We start from the raw sequence: 20,604 nt of genomic DNA, 5'->3' as shown, positions 1-20,604 counted from the left end.
AGCCCCAGGCCCAGATGGCTTTTCGACACTTTATTATAAAAAGTTTGGAGCAATGTCATCTCCTTATCTGGTCCGGTTCTTCAATTCCCTCAATAAGGATTCACCATTAGATGCAGCGGCTCATTTAGCCTACATATCGGTCATTCCCAAACCGGGGAAAGACCAGAGCCAAGTAAGCAACTATAGACCTATATCTCTTATGAACAATGATCTAAAAATTATGACGAAAATCCTCTCCGACAGATTAGGCTCCTTTATAGGGTCCTATGTTCATAAGGATCAAGTGGGCTTCATACCGGGGAGACAGGGGCCGGATCAGATAAGGAGGGCAGTAGATATCATCTCCCTGCTAAAGTCAAAATGGGATGGCAATCCACATCAAGAAGGTTACCTTTTATCCATAGATCTTCAAAAGGCCTTTGACTCTGTCACATGGCCTTATCTATTTGGTACTTTAGAGAGATGGGGGTTTGGTTCTCATTTCATTAACCTCCTTGCAGCCCTCTATTCCCAGCCTAAAGCCCAGATCAGAATCCAAGGACACCTATCAGACTCCTTCCCTATAACCAAAGGGACTAGACAAGGATGCCCTTTATCCCCTCTTCTCTTTGCCATAGGCATAGAAAATTTGGCTATTGCTATAAGACACCACCCAGACATCCATGGCGTTAAATGTGGTCAGTCAATACACAAATGCACTCTTTTCGCAGATGACGTCCTCCTCTTCATCACATCCCCCCTCATTTCCACCCCCAATGTACTATCACTTCTAAAAAATTTCGGACAGATTTCAGGCCTTCAAGTGAATATGGCAAAGTCTATTGCCCTCAACATTTCTACCCCTTCACTATTAGTGGAAAACTTAAGGGACCATTTCCCCTTTGCATGGAGCTCAACCTCCATCCCGTACCTAGGCATACAGTTAACCCCCCTAATAGACCAATTATACCGCTTTAACTTTCCTCCCATGTTCAGAAAACTTAAATCTGATCTAGATCAATGGTCACTTCATAAATTGTTCTGGTTAGGGCGGTTAAATGCGGTCAAAATGACTCTACTCCCACGGATTCTATATCTCTTCCGAACCCTTCCCATTCCGGTCCTCAAATCACATATCCTCAATTTACAATCTTCGATCATCCAATTTATTTGGAGTAAATCAAACCACAGGCTTCCTAAAAAGACACTCTTTAGACCAAGAAAAAAAGGGGGTCTTGGTCTGCCCAACCTCTGATGGTACTACCAGGCAGCACATCTTAGCCAAATGTCGGCCGTTTATTCTAGAGGCCCTAAACCAGAATGGATAGAGATGGAGAGACAAGCTATACCCAACTTTACTATAGATTATCTTCTTTGGCGCCCCCATAAATCTAGACCAATCCTCTCCCCTTCCCTTTCTCACTCACTCGCATTGTGCAACACATTACATAAACTAAACATTTTAACATCTAAATGGCATCCCCTAGCTCACATCTTTAATAATCCCCTTTTCCCACCAGGCATGAACATAAAAGCGTTCCAGTGGTGGCTTGATAAGGGCTTATATAGAATAGGTCATTTTTAAAATTCTAGTGGTCCCCTCAAACTGACCCACTGCATATCAAAACTAGAAATGCCCCAATCAGAAAAGTTTTGCTTCCACCAAATAAGACATTTCCTACACTCGATCTCCTCCCAGGAATCTCTTCCCCTTACTGCCACTCCTTATGAGCAATGGTGTTCCTCAGCCATGGACATGAAGGGGGGAATCTCTCTCATTTACTCGGCATTAGCCGAACCACAAGAGAAAGCGACCTATATGCTGAACTAGGAACGTGAGGTTGGATTTGAGTGGGATCTAGACACCTGGCACTCATGCTTTGATTCTGCCTTCAAGGGGATCCTAAACGTCTCCCTAACCAAAGCAGACCTTAAGGTCATGTCCGATGGTACCTAGTCCCAACTAGATTAGCTAAATTTTACCCACATTCCTCCCCTCTATGTTTCAGGGGATATGGCCACCTGGGCTCTCTCCTACACACTTTTTGGGAGTGCCCTAGAATTAGAGGCTATTGGAACAAAATCTTCAATCTTATCCGCAAAGTCACTGGCATGGCGGTCCCACAAACCCCAACAATAGCTCTCTTAAACCAAAAAGTTTCCAAAACTCCTAAATATGACCAAATTCGAATCCACTATATTCTCATTGGTGCTAAACTTACCATAGCCTGGGCATGGAAACTTCCCAGGGTCTCCTTTCACTTAACCAAACAGAAAGTCTCCTGGATCATGTACCAGGAAAAAAATTTCCAGCATTATCCTGGATAAGACTGAAAAATTCAAACACATATGGGAACCATGGGCCCGTCATATTGGCGTGACCCTCTAGTCCCTAATTCAACCATAACTTTGGCTTTTAAGTCCCCCTATACTGATGCCTCACACCCCACTCCAGCTCTCCTCGAAGCAAAGCCTTCCTCCCCCATCCTTCTTATACCCCCCTCTTCTTCTCTTCTTAATTCTATCTCTCTCCTTCTCCTTACTTCCTCCTCTATACTCCTCTCTCCCACCAGATCAGATTGGTGGGATGTGAAGTAGAGGTTACAAGATTTATCTCTTTTATCTCTAATGCCGCGTACACACGGTTGGACTTTTCGTCTACAAAAGTCCGACAGCCTGTCCGACAGACTTCCGACGTACCTTCGGCGGACTTGCGGCAGACTTTCTTACGAACGGACTTGCACACACACGACCACACAAAAGTACGACAGCCTAGTACGCGGTGACGTACACCAAGTCCGACGAGACTATAAAACGGAAGTTCAATAGCCCGTACGACACCCTTTGGGCTCCTTCTGCTAATCTCGTGTTTATCTCGTGTTAGTAGAAGTTTGGTGAGAGACGATTCGCGCTTGTGAGACTCGTATTTTTCAGTTCGTTTTAACTGTTGTTCAGTCTGTGCTTGTGAGGTTTGTATCTGCTTTTCAGTGCGTTTGGTCAGTTGGCATTGAGAAATCTTTGTTTTATTGGCCGCTCGTTCCTGATTTTCAGGTCGTTCTTCACAGGCCTTGCTGTTCTTCAGTGCGTTCTGTTTAGTGCGTTCTGACCAGCCGACCGTTTTGAAGCCATGTTACCTGTACGTACTCGTCGTAGAGCTCGTGCATTGTATGTGCTTGGTGCTGTAGTTTATTCTTCAGCCCAAGACCAGTCCATGAACAGGGCGAGGAGGAGTTCATGGACCAAGAATTGGTTGCTTCAGCGTGACCAGTTCTGTCACATGCCTTTGCTCCGTGAGATCCGTGAGAATAATCCTGAGGATTTCAGGAACTTTCTCCGGATGACGGACCCCGTTTTTGACCGTTTGTTGGCTTTGCTGACCCCCTATATCAGCAGGCAGGATACCTGCATGAGGCAAGCCATCACTCCGGAGCAGAGGCTGGTCGCTACCTTGCGGTATTTGGCCACAGGGAGAAGCCTGCAGGACCTTAAGTTCTCGACAGGCATCTCCCCCCAGGCTCTGGGGATCATTATCCCAGAGACCTGTTCTGCCATCATACAGGTCCTGCAGAAGGACTATATTAAGGTAAGATATTTTTCTTTTATTAGTATCACATGTTCTTTTATGTAATCTTTGATAATGTGATGTATTTCTTGCTTCAAACACTACTTACCATCATTGCAATATAGTGTGAATGTCCCCTTTTTATCCTCACACATGCTGGAATTTTTTACTGTTATTTTTTGTCATGCATGTATATTTTCCTTCAATAACCTTCCCAGCATGAAGTGATGGGAACATATCCACCTAGTCTACTCATTTGGAATGTATTTTGTTTGAGTGTATTTAGTGTGCTGCTAATGAGCAATTATCTAGATTTCACAACCCCCCCCCCCCCCCACCACCACCTAAACTCACTCCAAATAGTGTGCTGCTAATGAGCAATTATCTAGATTTCACAACCCCCCCCCCCACCTAAACTCACTCCAAATAGTGTGCTGCTAATGAGCAATTATCTAGATTTCACAACCCCCCCACCCCCCCCCCCACCTAAACTCACTCCAAATAGTGTGCTGCTAATGAGCAATTATCTAGATTTCACAACCCCCCACCCCCACCCTCGTTAAAATTTGCTGGAATGTTCTGTGGTGTTGATTTGTCTAAAGCAAATATATGTTGCACTTTGCAAAATGCATGTGCACTCTACAAGTGCATTTGTTCCAGTGCTTTAGTAAATGAGCAGAAGCTCTGCTGATTTCCATCATCAAATCATATGCAAGCCTCAAAGTGTTTTCATTAATTGCCCTTGCATGTGATTGTGTACTCCTTGCAACATGAATGCCTTTTTACATTACCTCATTTACTGTAAGCTGGTTAGCAACTGCACCTGCAGAGTGCGACAACTGCAGTCTTGTAGCCTTTTTAGTCCCTAAATTCCTGCGTGTCCTAAAAGTAATTTTTTTTAGGGATTTCACAACCCCCTAAAATGTAATCAATGTTCCATCAGAGGGGGTGAGCAATCTGATAAGTGTGCCTTTCCATATTAGTTATTCCAGAACAATTAAATTATTGAATGTTATACTGATGCTGGGGAATAATGTTTTTAATTGTCTAATTTTCTTGCAATGTTAGCTTCCAAATTAATTGATTTTGGTTTTCTTGTTTGATTTCCCAGTTTCCTTCAACGCCACAGGAATGGCAGACTGTGGCATCCCATTTTGCCAGCCGTTGGGACTTTCCCAATTGTGGAGGGGCTATAGATGGGAAACATGTCCACATTGTGCCACCACCCCATTCGGGGTCATATTATTTTAATTATAAGGGGTTCCACAGTATTGTTTTAATGGCGGTGGTGTCGGCACACTATGATTTTTTATATGTGGACGTGGGGAAGAATGGCCGGATGTCGGATGGAGGAGTATTTGCCCAGACGGAGTTCTGCCAGCGTCTCCAGAGTGGTGGCCTGGGATTGCCACCTGATGAGGATAACGTGGAAGGACTCCCCTTTGTCTTCATTGCCGATGAAGCCTTCGCTCTCAGCAAGCACCTCATGAGGCCATTCCCCCAAAGAACCCTCACCCCGGAGAGGAGGGTTTTTAATTACCGGCTGGCCAGAGCTAGAAGAGTGGTTGAGAATGCGTTTGGAATTCTGGCCAGCCGGTTCCGCCTGTTTCAAACAGCCATTAATTTGGCGGAATACAAACTTAATTTTATCGTTTTATCGTGCTGCATTCTGCACAACTTTTTAAATAAGCATTCTCCAAATTATATAGGCACAGTTGGGCCTGAGGCCGGACAAATAGAAGCCAACCTTACAGGCCTGGATACTGTCCGTACTGGCTTGGCCCCCCAAAGTGCCCGTCAAGTTAGACAGCAATATGTTAATTATTTTATGGGTAGGGGGGCCATTGCAATGGGCCAGGATATATAATTTTTGACAATAAAAAAATTATTGATGAAATCTTGCATTATATTTATTGCTTGCCTTTCTTTTGGGCTGTCTCCTAGGTTATGGTCGAGCAGTTGTAGTGCCAACTGTATTGTAATTTTAAATGTCTAAATAAGCTCCATTGCCACTGTAAACAACTTTTTTACAATTATAACTAAAATGATACTGAGCCTTGAAATAACAAACCACACATTTATTTAATTCCTATAAGGAGATGTTTTTATTAATGGTTGTTATGCATTCCGTTCTGCATTTAGTATAAAATGTTCATAGACAAAAATAGAATGATATCTTAATAATGTAGCAAAATATAATTATATCTAAATATTTATACCTAATCCACAAAAAAATATTTTTGGCTTTTTGATTTTCACAAACAGGCTTTTTTTTTTGTTTTGGGAAAATCAAGTTTTGTTTTTTTTTTTTTTTTTTAAAGCAATTTTTTTGTTTATGTTTTTTTTTTTTTTATCAAGTTATTTTTGTTTTTATTATTTTTTTTTAATAAAGTTTGTATATTAATTTTTTTTGGTTTTTTAAAATCAAGTTTTTTATTTTTTTTGGTTTTTTAAAATCAAGTTTTTTATTTTTTTTGGTTTTTGAAAATCAAGTTTTTTATTTTTTTTGGTTTTTTAAAATCAAGTTTTTTATTTTTTTTGGTTTTTGAAAATCAAGTTTTTTATTTTTTTTGGTTTTTGAAAATCAAGTTTTTTATTTTTTTTGGTTTTTTAAAATCAAGTTTTTTATTTTTTTTGGTTTTTTAAAATCAAGTTTTTTATTTTTTTTGGTTTTTTAAAATCAAGTTTTTTATTTTTTTTGGTTTTTTAAAATCAAGTTTTTTATTTTTTTTGGTTTTTGAAAATCAAGTTTTTTATTTTTTTTGGTTTTTTAAAATCAAGTTTTTTATTTTTTTTGGTTTTTTAAAATCAAGTTTTTTATTTTTTTTTGGTTTTTTAAAATCAAGTTTTTTATTTTTTTTTTTTTGTGTTTTTTTGAAAATCAATTTTTATTTTTTTGTGGATTTTTGAGGTATTTACGAGAAACAGCCCTCCTTTTTTACATTAGGTTAAACAGCCATTTATGTTCTGCCAAAAAAAAAAAAGAGAAGGCCCAGAATGGGGTCAGCAAAACAGGAAATGAAGGACATGATTGATGTTTTGGGGTTTAAAAAAGGGCATTTAGATTCGACCCAAAACATCAATCATGTCCTTCATTTCCTGCTGCATACGATCCAGCCGATTCCGCATTTGATCGATCTCCCCATTCCAGGCCATGATTTGAGCAATTAGCCGTTGGGCACTGTCTGTGGTGAAATAGTCACTTGGACCTAAAGTGGAATGAAAAAAAAAATATGTTTAGAAATATGCACACATAAGTTTACCTTACCATAAAGCTGGTGTCTCAAACACTGACCTGGTGGGGTGCCCATGTCGCATACTTCATGAACATCCTCGGGGGTGGCGCTGTTGCTTGACTCAAGCACAACCAGATCACCTAAAATAGAGTAGAAAAATTACATAAAATAAAAGGCAGCCATGCATAGATTACCGTAAGCTGGTGTGTCAGACACTCACCTGGTGGGGTGCCCATGTCGCCCACCTCTCCTTCCTCCACATCCTCAATGGGACTTGGGCTTATTTCCCAATCATGTTTTGCTTGGGGTGGACTGTCTTCTGGTTGTTGGCTGAGTGATTTTTCCCCTATGTGAAACAAAAAATTAATAATCTAATTAGCACACAGATATTTTAGTACATAGTAATTTTCCAACATTTGTAATGAAGTGGTTTGTGTAGAGTTCCTATTTTACCTCAATATTTAAAATTAGAAAGACATATCGGATAGATAGATATCAATATCTCAAAATATAGTTAATAATCTTTTGATCTCTCTCTATATCTGGAACAAAATCTCTAAATATCTAACTAAATATAAAGCCAAAAAATTAAGATAACTTCAAATCTTCAAAAAGAATGTTTTACATTTCTATATCTATCTATCTACCTATCTCTATATTTCTCTCTCTCTCTATATATTTCTCTCTCTCTCTCTCTCTCTCTCTATATCTCTATATCTATATCTATATCTATCTCTCAATATATATATATATATATATATATATATATATATATATATATATATATATATATATATATATATATATATATATATATCTCTCTCTATAGTTATATATATAGTTATATATATATATATATATATATATATATATATATATATATATATATATATATATATAGTTTTATATATATATATGTATATATATATATATATATATATATATATATATATATATATATATATATATATATATATATATATATATGTATATATATATATATATATAGTTATATATATATATATATATATATAGTTATATATATATGTATATATATATATAGTTATATATATATGTATATATATATATAGTTATATATATATGTATATATATATATATATAGTTATATATATATGTGTATATATATGTATAGTTATATATATATGTGTATATATATGTATAGTTATATATATATGTGTATATATATGTATATATATATGTATATATATATATATGTATGTATATATATATGTGTATATGTATATATAGATATATATCTATAGATATGTAACGAGGTTTCTTAAAAGATCGTTTAAAACGATGAACAAAAAATCGGATAGGAAGGAAAAGCACATGGAGCAGTATACAAGGTAATAAACACAAGAGAAAAACACGACAAGTACTTACTTTTTTTAAGAACTTTCCGGATACGTCGGTATTGATCCGGCTCCCTGAGTTTCAGGTCAGACCATCTTTTTCGCAGTTGATCTTTGGAGCGCTGGACCCCAAAAGATGCCTGCAAAGTCTCCACGACCTTCGCCATTATTTTGGCCTTGCGCAAATTTGGCCGTGCGTACGGCCCATAATTGCCATCATAGTCGTCTTTGTGAAGAATGGCCACCATCTCCACCATCTCTTTAAAACTCATATTAGAGGCCTTAAATCTAGGCCTCATAGATTTCGCAGACGTTCCAGCCTCCGGGCTGTCTCCACTACCTGAGGTCGTCAACATTTCAGGTGTCTCCGCCATTCTTTAACTCCACTACGCGCCGTAACAAAAAATGGGCGGAGAACATGAGTTAAAATCGAACGTCAGGGGCGGGCGACGCAGGCGGAGTTTCACACATGCGTAGTGTATAAAGAGGGGCCTTGCGCACGTGTCGTACGTACGTTCTGTGCGTCGAATTAGGGGGCGGAGAACATGAGTTAATTTCGAACGTCAGGGGCGGGCGACGCAGGCGGAGTTTCACACATGCGTAGTGTATAAAGAGGGGCCTTGCGCACGTGTCGTACGTACGTTCTGTGCGTCGAATTAGGGGGCGGAGAACATGAGTTAATTTCGAACGTCAGGGGCGGGCGACGCAGGCGGAGTTTCACACATGCGTAGTGTATAAAGAGGGGCCTTGCGCACGTGTCGTACGTACGTTCTGTGCGTAGGTGATAGTGGACCAGGACGTTACAAAACGAAGGTAATTTTAAATATATTTTTTTGGGGTTTTATGGTCATGACTTTGTAGCAAGCGGCCTATATGGCTTGATAGATTGATGAGGCCTACATAGGGAGAAGATGATGAGGGGTTAGCCGAAACCTATAATAAAAGTGTTTTTTGTCTTGTGACTTCATCTTTTCCAGATATAATGAATCCCCTATTTAAGGATCCAGAGTTCCTTACATCTTTTATTTCCAAATATCGAGAGATGAGGAATTTGTGGGAGGTGAAACACCCTCAGTATTATGCTAAGCATGTGAGGAAGTCAACGCTGGAGAGACTTCTGGCCTTTGTCCAGGCGACCATCCCGGAAGCAACAATGGAGACATTGCTCAAGAAAATTGGGGTCTTGAGGAACATGTATAAGAGGGAGCATAAGAAGATCCAGGAATCAAGGAGATCAGGAGCATCAGCAGATGATGTTTATGTACCCAGGCTGTGGTACTATAATCAACTCCGTTTTCTGGATGACCAGAATGAAGCCAGGCCATCACTTTCAACCCTTCCCTCCACCCTTCCCTCCACCCCAGCAGAGGCTGATGAGGAGCAAGCTGGGTCTTCCATCCTGGATGAACCAGATATGACCATCTGGAGTCAGGTAAATTATTTTAACAAATATTTACTGTACTAATATTAATGATGTTAACTGGATGTTATAATTGTCTAAAATAATTTGGCACTCAAAATTGTGTATACATATCAATTGACAGTAGTGGCTAAATATGTTTGGCACCTGCTTGAAATAATTAGGGTGTCTGATTAGACTCTTTTATTAAAGAGAAGTATTCACATTGAATTTGCTATTCATGAGAAGCAAACTGTGTGTCATTGATGAACCCAAAAAAATATACTCAAACTATTGTCCTTTTTTTATACACAGGATGAGTCCATCCAGGAGGAATGGGGGGAAAGTGGCAGGCAGGAGGAGACCAGGCCCATGGACAGCCTGGAGGAGGCCGGATTCACCATCATCCTGGAGGAGGCTGGGCCCAGTGTCAGGCAGGAGGTGGCTGCTCCCAGTGAGGTGGCTGCTCCCAGTGAGGTGGCTGGGCCAAGTGAGGTGGCTGGGCCAAGTGAGGTGGCTGGGCCAAGTGAGGTGGCTGGGCCCAGTAGGAGCCTGACCGAATCCCAAGTGCCTCCCCTCCACCTTCCCAAAAAAAGGGCCAGGAAGGGGATGGTCACACAGGACGCATCCCTGCGCCTCATGCAAGAGGCCACCCGTTTTTTAAGGAGCCCCCCCGAAGCGGAAGAATCCTATGGCTGCTACTTAGCCAGCAGGCTTCTTCAGATGAATAGGGAGCAGCGCCTCATTTGTGAGCGCCTATTTGGGGAAACAATCCATAAGGGGCTGCAGGGCACGCTAACACAAAACACCCAACTACATGAGGCAGCCCCCCCTCCTCCTCCTCCTCCTCCTCCTCCTCCTCCTCCTCCTCCTGCCACAACTGAAACACCAGAGCCACAGCCTCAAAAGAAGGCTACAGGGAAGGCTGCAGGGCAGCGTGGAGGAAAGGCTGCAGGGAAGAGAAGAAAATGATGACCTGGGTTCAGTCTGGTCTGACAGAAGACGCAGGCTGTTGTAGGACCACAGTCTGGGGACATCTAGATCATCTGCTGGTGCTGTTGATCTCTGGGATTCTTGGACCAGATTGTGCTCCCTCTTATATGGACTCCGCAAGATCCCAATTTTCTGGTACACCGACTTTTTCCAGCGTTGACTTCCTCTTTATTTTATTTTGACCATGAATAAATGGATCATTTTTTGAGTTTAGCAAAAGACTTTTTATGTTTTTTCTTTGAAATCATTGATTTTACACACAATGTTAAATTAACAAGGGACAACAATCTCATTGAGTTAGAAAAAAAACACACCAAAAATACATTACTAATGTTAATAATGTTCAAGTGGTAAGTCTTGAAAATCCAAAAATTTACGTAACCAAAAACGGTGCTTTGTGTTAACTTTATCTAAAAACTAAAAAATAATCACTATAAAAAAAAAAAAAACAGAATAATGGGTTCTTTGTGGTAACTTTACAAACCTAAAAAAAAAAAAGGGGAAAAAGTATTATTAGTATGGAAACATTGTTTTTAAAATGCATACTATATCATTCATGAGATCAAAGAGAAAAAGAATCCAGAAATCAGTTTGGGAGAACTCTGATTATGAACAGCAAAACACCTTCGTTCTTTATAGAGCCTTCGTAAAGAAGAAATAAAATGCGCTGCATTCAACGATCACAGATTTTGCAGCGTGATGAATGTGCTACCTACAATACGAACACTAGTTTTACTAGACCGAGTGCTTCCGTTTAGTTTTTGCTTATGAGCATGCGTCGTTTTTTTGTCCGTCGGACTAGCATACAGACGAGCGGACTTCGGGGTCCGTCGTACTTACGACGTAAAGATTTGAAGCATGCTTCAAATCTAAAGTCCGTCGGATTTGAGGCTAAAAAAGTCCGTTGAAAGTCCGGAGAAGCCCACACACGATCGGATTACCAGCCAGCTTTAGTCCGTCAGCGTCCGTTGGACTTTTGTAGACGAAAAGTCCGACCGTGTGTACGCGGCATAAGATTTGTTTGGTTCTCATATTAGATATTCTAACTTAGTCACCCACCTTAGTTTAAGCTCAGAAGTTAGCAGAACAAATACTGGCTCAGAGAGGACGACTTCTAAGCATTTTTGTTCTCATAAGGGGCCCATTTGTACTGCCTCATACTTTACGAACAAATTAGGACATACTTAGCATCCAGGGACCAGAGGCCATTGAAGCCCGGACACAGCATGATCCCAAATTGGGGTGTCTGGATTTCAAGGTGGATGGTAGCTTAGTTTGCTTACCAAACAGGGCTCCCACCTTGTCTAAGATTATCCTTGTCGCTTAGAAGCTATATATATGAATACTTCCTTGGCATTGTATCTCTTTTAATTTCTAGTTCACTGCTCTCTACTTGAACAAATTCAATTGTCTTTTTGATCCCCCTGCGTGGGAAGAGATTTGTTATTGTTATTTTTATTATTTTACTTCAATAAACACTTTAAAACCAAAAAAAAAAAAAAAAGAGATGTTAAAACTCTCACCAGATGTGATGACACTTGGTGCATATGGAACAAATAAAGCTCAATTTCAGAACTGTACATGTATCTACCTTTCATTTCATCACCTGCAACTCTTTCTAAAAATTGTTAGGTCACAAAAAATAAAATAAAAAAATAACAGCATATGGTGTAGTATGTTAAAATTTCTTGAAGCCAATCAATAAGCGTGCTGACATCTATACCACTTCAATACAGGGCACATATACCCCCTTCTTGCCCAGACCAATTTTCAGCTTTCAGCGTTGCCGCTTTTTGAATGACAATTGCAGTGTTTCATGAAACATTATACCCAAATGCAATTTTTATCATTTTTTTCCCACAAATAGAGCTTTCTTTTGGAGGTATTTGATCACAACTGGGTTTTATATTTTTGCTAAACAAACAAAAATTTTGAAAAAAAAAGTTTTTCTTTGTTTCTGTTGTAAAATGTTGTAAATAAGTAAGTTTTCTCATTCACTGACAAGCACTGATGAGGCTGCACTGATGGGCACTGATAAGGCGGGACAGATGGGCACTGATGAGGTGGCACTGATAGATGGCACTGATGATTACCCACTAATAGGCAGCACTGATAGGTGGCATTGATAGGCAGCACTGATGGGCTCTGATAGGTGGGACTGATATGCAGAACTGATGGGCACTGACAGGGTGCACTGATGGGCACTTAAAGGGTGGCACTGATGGGCACTGATAGGTGGCACTGATGGGTCTCACTGATGGGGAATGATTGGCACTGATAGATGGCACTGATAGACAGCACTGATGAAGAGTCACTGACAGGCATTATTGTGCACTGACTATCATCTCTAATGGGCACTGATTGGCATCATTAATGGGCATTGATTTGTTTCCCTGGTGGACACGGGTGGGCATCCCTAGTGGGCACAGGTTGGCATCCTTGGTGGGCACAGGTGGGCATCTCAGGTGGGTCTTCACTGATAATAAATGTGCTGATTATCAGCCCAGACCCCCCCTGTCAGGAGAGCCGCTGATTGGCTCTCCTCTACCCGCGCCTTGTCAGTGCGAATAGAGGAAAAGCCAAAAAACAGCACTTCCTGGTTACAATGTGACCAGCTGTTATTGGACACAGCCGATCACATGGTAAAAAGCCTACATCATAGGCTCTTTAACAAGATTGGAGATGCAGTGTGTCAGAGCAATGGCTCGTCCTGCTGGACGTCATATGACGCCCAGTCAGACTAACTTAACCACTTTACAGCCGTCATTCTGCTATATGGCGGGTCGGAAGTGGTTAAATGTGCACATGCCATACGACAGTGGTTCTCAACCCTGTCCTCAAGTACCCCCAACAGGCCATGTTTTGGGAATCTACCTTAGATAGATTAGCTGTCCAAAATACCAAGCCATTGACTCTGATTTAAGGCACTTGTGCAAGATAAAGGAAAACCTGCAAACATGGCCTTTTGGGGGTACTTGGGGACAGGGTTGAGAAACCCTGCCATACAACACCCAGTGATGTTAATGCTTTACACTCTCCTTATCTCATCTACTCTTACCAGACATAACTGTTTAACTTTCATATATCATGAATTCCCCCTCTCTTTCATTTGCAGAGCTTTTTCACACTCTTGAAACTCTCAAAACGTTTGTATGCCAAGGTCAAAAACAAAGCTTTGATAGTGTAACACAGTTTCATGTAAATTATATATATATATATATATATATATATATATATATATATATATATATATATATATATATTCTACAATAATTGTGCTTATATTTATTTGTGACTTTGGGTGTCATATCTTAAATCACCTTGTGGTCACAAGCATGCCACTGTACTTATCAAAATAATTGCCTTCCAATCACCGGGCTAAAACTGTGCATTCAGTTTACTTCCTTATCTCCCCCACCCCTCCAAGTTCGGTATATTCATCAATTGTAACAGATGGTATCCATGCAAAAAAGATGTCCAAACTGCAAAGAATCAATTTTTTCATCGTCAATATGCTTACACAAGCCAGATTCCACAAGCCAAATTCCAAACTGGCCGACTGGGTACTTCCAGGTCCAGCATAGCATCTGACATCACTTTCTGACATGTTTATGGCTTGCTTTATCAAAGGATGTCATATTCAAAAATATAATTTTATTCTCCCTGAGACAAAGAGGAAAAATGTTTTCAAGGGGTTATATTCACATATTTCAAAGCACATTTCAGAGGTGAATAGTGAGACTTGGCCATTTCTAAGCAAAGAATCACTGTTAGGCAACACTACAACAGGGAGCGGCATGAGGATACATAAACTATTGACCAGTTGTAATGATGATACACAGTAGTTCACCATAATAATTAATAATCATTACAGCATTTACCCAGCCCCAAAAATGTAACACATTCTACAGCCATAAAAGGAGCTTATTATAAAAATTAGGTTTCCAGTATTGATAGTGCCAAAGCACCATAACCCAACACTAATAATCTTGCACAGGAGTGGCTCGATCCTGTATATATTTTGCACAAATGTCACACAGCTGCATAAAAATTGGGCCTCGGGTATTGGTGGTGTCAAAACACTGTAGCCCAAAATAATTATTCCTGGAGAGTAGATGATGGACCCTGCTCTAACAAACATTTAATGTGTCTGCAACTGTCACACAGCTATGGAAAACTTGGCCTTTGGGTGTTGGGTTTTTTTTTTTTTTTTTTGAGGCATCACTCAGGCAGCCTCCTTCACAACTCCACTTTCATTGACAGGAGGCACACTGACATCTTGCCCATGAGTCAATAAGCTGCCAGGCTCTGGATAAACATTATGCATATTCCACATCCTCCAGATGATTCATCCTTGGCTCCTTCTGTGAAGGCAGGAAGAGCACTGCAACTTTTTATTGTGGATTAAAGAGGGATGAAAACCAGTAATAGTCACTCTCTTTGATGCCACAAATGCTAGGGTCATGTTGCAGGTTCTAAAGGGATCCCATGCACTACAAATTACTGGATGCAGAGAAACTTGATTCCTCAGGATCACTGAGGACATCATTCTGAGCTGCCTTCCCCTAGCCACGTACTATTTCTGGGGTTTGAAAGGTATGAATTTCAGCACTGCCCAATGTTATCTTTGGCCTCATTGTCCCCAAAGAAACCATACTCCTCCTTCTACTCCTATGCTTGCTGTGGTTGCTCACCTGCAAAGTGTCTTCGTGGAGCAAGCCTTGAAATGAAAGAAAATCCTCAACTTCCTCCAGCTGCTTTGCCTAGATTTTCCAGTTTATAATGCCATTCAGTATGTGCTCCTGCAGGAACACAACTGGTACAGTGTCACTGATGCATGCATTGTCATGGCTTACCAATCTTGCCACTTCCTCAAATGGTGACAACATAGCACCCTGCATCAGCAGTCACTTGTTTAGGGAAAGAAAGCCCAGCTTTCCTCAGCCATTTTTCATGCCATACTCATACAAGTGTTCACTGGCTGCATGAAAAGAAAGTTGAGTTTTACCTGGTGGGCATGTCACAGATCAGACGTCTTGTGGGCAGGTAGAATCCCTGCTGAATTTCACCCAGCAGAACACTGGAAATGAAAGCTGGGTAGGTTTGATGGGACCACTTGAAATGGCTACAATTTTTTTTGCTTAGCCTCAAACGATCATGTAACCCAAAGTACATATCCAGGATCCACTGCACCACCAGATTAGGTACATATGGGAGGCATGGCAATTGTGTTAACATTTCCAGCCAGAGGGTGCAAAGAAGGTCGGGGTCATTGTCACATACCACCCATCCTGGATTAAGTTGCAATAGATTTAACCAGTTCTGAGCCTGTCACTGCCCCAGTATGGCTCCCATCCCCTAAGCAAACAAGCTGCAGAACTTCACAACATCTTTTAGCTTGAGTCATTGCATAGCCTGCTTAAAGGGGGCTAGTATTTTAGAGGATGACTCAGCAGAAGAGTCCATTGAAGAGGAGAAGGTTGAGATGGAGACGGTAGCTCTGCACTATCTCCACCAACTGTAGAATATCGGGTATCAGAACAAGCTCCAGCAATGAGCCTTGTCCTGCTTCTTTTTCAGTTGCCAGCAGATTAACCCAGTGGGCTGTTAACGATATCTATACTTGCTGGACCTCACATCTGTAGTCAAGTGGACCTTGCTGTTGACCATATGGTCCAGCAATGTAAAAAAAAAAAATTGCTGTCCATGTGACAATGAAGGACAGAGATAGCTTTACACATGAAGAAATGGGGGCCAGGAAGCTACTACCATGGCATACTCTGAACCTGGGTGACGGAGGAGGAGGAGAATGAGGATTAGTCACTCCCCCACTTTCTCCACATTATATGGTTGTATACCACACCCAGCACCCAAAAGTGGGCAAACATGCCCTGCCTGCAGATGCTGAATCATGTGCAAGGCCACCACTTTAGTTCGTGGACACAGAGGCTGCTTGCCTCTCTGATATGATGACAGTCTTATTCAATAATATTATTTGCAGCTAATGGAAGTGCTGTATGGTGATGGGAGGAGTAGTGCTTGGGTTTATTCTAAGCTGGGGTGCATTGTAAAATATGGTGCTTCAGTGTACTAAACAACTGAACACCACCTCAGTGATATGTGGTGCTCCATTGCAAATGAAGGGCAGTTGCTGTGGTAGCTTTCAGAGGTTTGTTAGATAAGCTTAGTGAACAGCAGGGTTAGGTTATAAAAAAAATATCCCAAAGCTTTGAACATCTCAGAGAGCACTGTTCAATCTATCATCCAAAAATGGAAAGAGGATGGCACAACTGCAAACCTACCAAGACATGGTCATATACTTAAACTGACAGGCCAGACAAGGAGAGCATTGATCAGAGAAGCAGCCAAGAGAATGAGAATGCAGAGATCCACAGCTCAGGTGGGAGAATCTGTCCACAGGACAACTGTTAGTTGTGCACTCCACATATCTCACCTTTATGGAAGAGTGGCAAGAAGAAAGCCATTGTTGAAAGAAAGCCATAAAAAGTCCTGTTTGCAGTTTGCGAGAAGCCATGTGGGGGACACAGCAAACATGTGGAAAAAGGTGCTCTGGTCAGATGAAACCAAAATGTAACTTTTTTGCCTAAAAGCAAAACACTATGTGTGGAGGAAAACTAACACTGCACATTACCCTGAACACCCCACCTCCACCGTGAAACATGGTGGTGGCAGCATCATGTTGTGGTGATGCTTTTCTTCAGCAGGGACGGTCAGAGTTAATGGGAAGATGGATGGAGCCAAATACAGGGCAATCTTAGAAGAAAACCTGTTATAGGGCGTACACACGGTCGGACTTTGTTCGGACATTCCGACAACAAAATCCTAGGATTTTTTCCGACGGATGTTGGCTCAAACTTGTTTTGTCTACACACGGTCGCACAAAGTTGTCGGAAAATCCGATCGTTCTAAACGCGGTGACGTAAAACACGTACGTCGGGACTATAAACGGGGCAGTGGCCAATAGCTTTCATCTCTTTATTTATTCTGAGCATGCGTGGCACTTTGTCCGTCGGATTTGTGTACACACGATCGGAATTTCCGACAACAGATTTTGTTGTTCGAAAATTTTATCTCCTGCTCTCCAACTTTGTGTGTCGGAAAATCCGATGGAAAATGTCCGATGGAGCCCACACAGGGTCGGAATTTCCGACAACACGCTCCGATTGGACATTGTCCATCGGAAAATCCGACCATGTGTACGAGGCATTAGAGTGTGCAAAAGACTTGAGACTTGGGCAGAGGTTTACCTTCCAGCAGGACAATTACCCTAAACATACAGCCAGAGCTACAATGGCATGGTTTAGATTGAAGCATATTCATGTGTTAGAATGGCCCAGTCAAACCTAAACCAATTGGCCCAGTCAGACCTAAATCCAATTGAGAATCTGGGGCAAGACTTGAAAAGTCACAGACACTGTTCACAGACACTCTCCATCCAATCTGACAGAGCTTGAGCCATTTTACAAAGAAGAACAGGCAAAAATGGCACTCTTCAGATGTGCTAAGCTAGTAGAGGCATACCCAAAAAGACTTGCAGCTGTAATTACAGAAAAATACTGAATACAAATGCACACCCCACTTTTCACATATTTATTTGTAAAAAGTGTTGAAAACCATTTATCATCTTCCTTCCACTTCACAATTATGCGCCACTTTGTGTCATCCCAATAAAATACATTGGTGTTTTTGGTTGTAACATGACAAAATGTGGAAATTTCAAGGGGTATGAACACTTTTTCAAGGAACTGTGTTAAATATATATATATATATATATATATATATATATATATATATATATATATATATATATATATATATATATATTGGGTACGGAAAGTATTCAGACCTGCTTAAATTTTTCACCCTTTGTTATATTGCAGCCATTTACTAAAATCATTTAAGTTAATTTTTTTTCCTCATTTTCCACACACAGCACCCCATATTGACAGAAAAACACAGAATTGTTGACATTTTTGCAGATTTATTAAAAAAAGAAAAAATGAAATATCACATGGTCCTAAATATTCAGACCCCTTGCTGTGACACTCATATATTTAACTCAGGTGCTGTCCATTTCTTCCGATCATCCTTGAGATGGTTCTACACCTTAATTTGAGTCCAGCTGTGTTTGATTATACTGATTGGTCTTGATAAGGAAAGCCACACACCTGTCTATATAAGACCTTACAGCCCACAGTACATGTCAGAGCAAATGAGAATCATGAGGTCAAAAGAACTGCCTGAAGAGCTCAGAGACAGAATTGTGGCAAGGCACAGATCTGGCAAAAGGTTACAAAAACATTTCTGCTGCACTTAAGGTTCCTAAGAGCACAGTGTCCTCCATAACCCTTAAATGGAAGATGTTTGGGATGACCAGAACCCTTCCTAGAGCTGGCTGTCCGGCCAAACTGAGCTATCGGGGTAGAAGAGCCTTGGTGAGAGAGGTAAAGAAGAACCCAAAGATCACTGTGGCTGAGCTCCAGAGATGCAGTCGGGAGATGGGAGAAAATTGTAGAAAGTCAACCATCACTGCAGCCCCCTCCCAGTTGGGGCTTTATGGCAGAGTGGCCCAATGGAAGTCTCTCCTCAGTGCAAGACACATGAAAGCCCGCATGGAGTTTGCTAAAAAAACACCTGAAGGACTCCAAGATGGTGAGAAATAAGATTCTTTGGTCTTAAGAGACCAAGATAGAACTTTTTGGCCTTAATTCTAAGCGGTATGTGTGCAGAAAACCAGACACTGCTCATCACCTGTCCAATACGGTCCCAACAGTGAAGCATGGTGGTGGCAGCATCATGCTGTGGGAGTGTTTTTCCGCTGCAGGGACATAATGACTGGTTGCAATTAGGGATGAGCTTCGAGTTTGAGTCAAACTCATGTTCGACTCGAACATGGGCTGTTCGCAAGTTCGCAGAACAGCGAACAATTCGAATGCCGCGGAACACCCTTCAAAAGTCTATGGGAGAAACCAAAAGTGCTAATTTAAAGGCTTATATGCATGGTATTGTCATAAAAAGTGTTTGGAGACCTGGGTCCTGCCCCAGGGGACATGGATCAATGCAAAAAAAAGTTTAAAAAACGGCCGTTTTTTCGGAAGCAGTGATTTTAATAATGCTTAAAGTGAAACAATAAAAGTGTAATATCCCTTTAAATTTCATACCAGGGGGCTGTCTATAGTATGCCTGTAAAGGGGCGTATGTTTCCCGTGTTTAGAACAGTCTGACAGCAAAATGATATTTCAAAGGAAAAAAAGTCATTTAAAACTACTCGCGGCTATTAATGCATTGCCGGTCCGACAATACACATAGAAGTTCATTGATAAAAACGGCATGGGAATTCCCCACAGGGGAACCCCAAACCAAACTTTAAAAAAAAATGACGTGGGGTCCCCCTAAATTCCATACCAGGCCCTTCAGGTCTGGTATGGATATTAAGGGGAACCCCGGCCAAAATTTAAAAAAAACAAATGATGTGGGGGGTCCCCCTAAATTCCATACCAGGCCCTTCAGGTCTGGTATTAATATTAAGGGGAACCCTGCGCCAAAATAAAAAAAACGGCGTGGGGTCCCCCAAAAATCCATACCAGACTCTTATCCGAGCACGCAACCTGGCAGGCCGCAGGAAAAGAGGGGGGGGGCGCCCCCCCTCCTGAGCGTACCAGGCCACATGCCCTCAACATTGGGAGGGTGCTTTGGGGTAGCCCCCAAAACACCTTGTCCTCATGTTGATGAGGACAAGGGCCTCATCCCCACAACCCTGGCCGGTGGTTGTGAGGGTCTGCGGGCAGGGGGCTTATCGGAATCTGGAAGCCCCCTTTAATAAGGGGACCCCCAGATCCCGGCCCTCCCCCCTGTGTGAAATGGTAAGGGGGTACTTACCCCTACCATTTCACTAAAAAACTGTCAAAAATGTTAAAAATGACAAGAGACAGTTTTTGACAATTCCTTTATTTAAATGCTTCTTCTTTCTTCTATCTTCTATCTTCCTTCGGTTTCTTCCTTCATCTTCTTCTTCTTCTGGTTCTTCTGGTTCTTCCT

The sequence above is a fragment of the Aquarana catesbeiana genome, linkage group LG03 (assembly GCF_042186555.1).
Source record: "Aquarana catesbeiana isolate 2022-GZ linkage group LG03, ASM4218655v1, whole genome shotgun sequence".
NCBI classification, from domain to species: domain Eukaryota; kingdom Metazoa; phylum Chordata; class Amphibia; order Anura; family Ranidae; genus Aquarana; species Aquarana catesbeiana.
Note: the sequence above shows the minus strand (reverse complement) of the source record.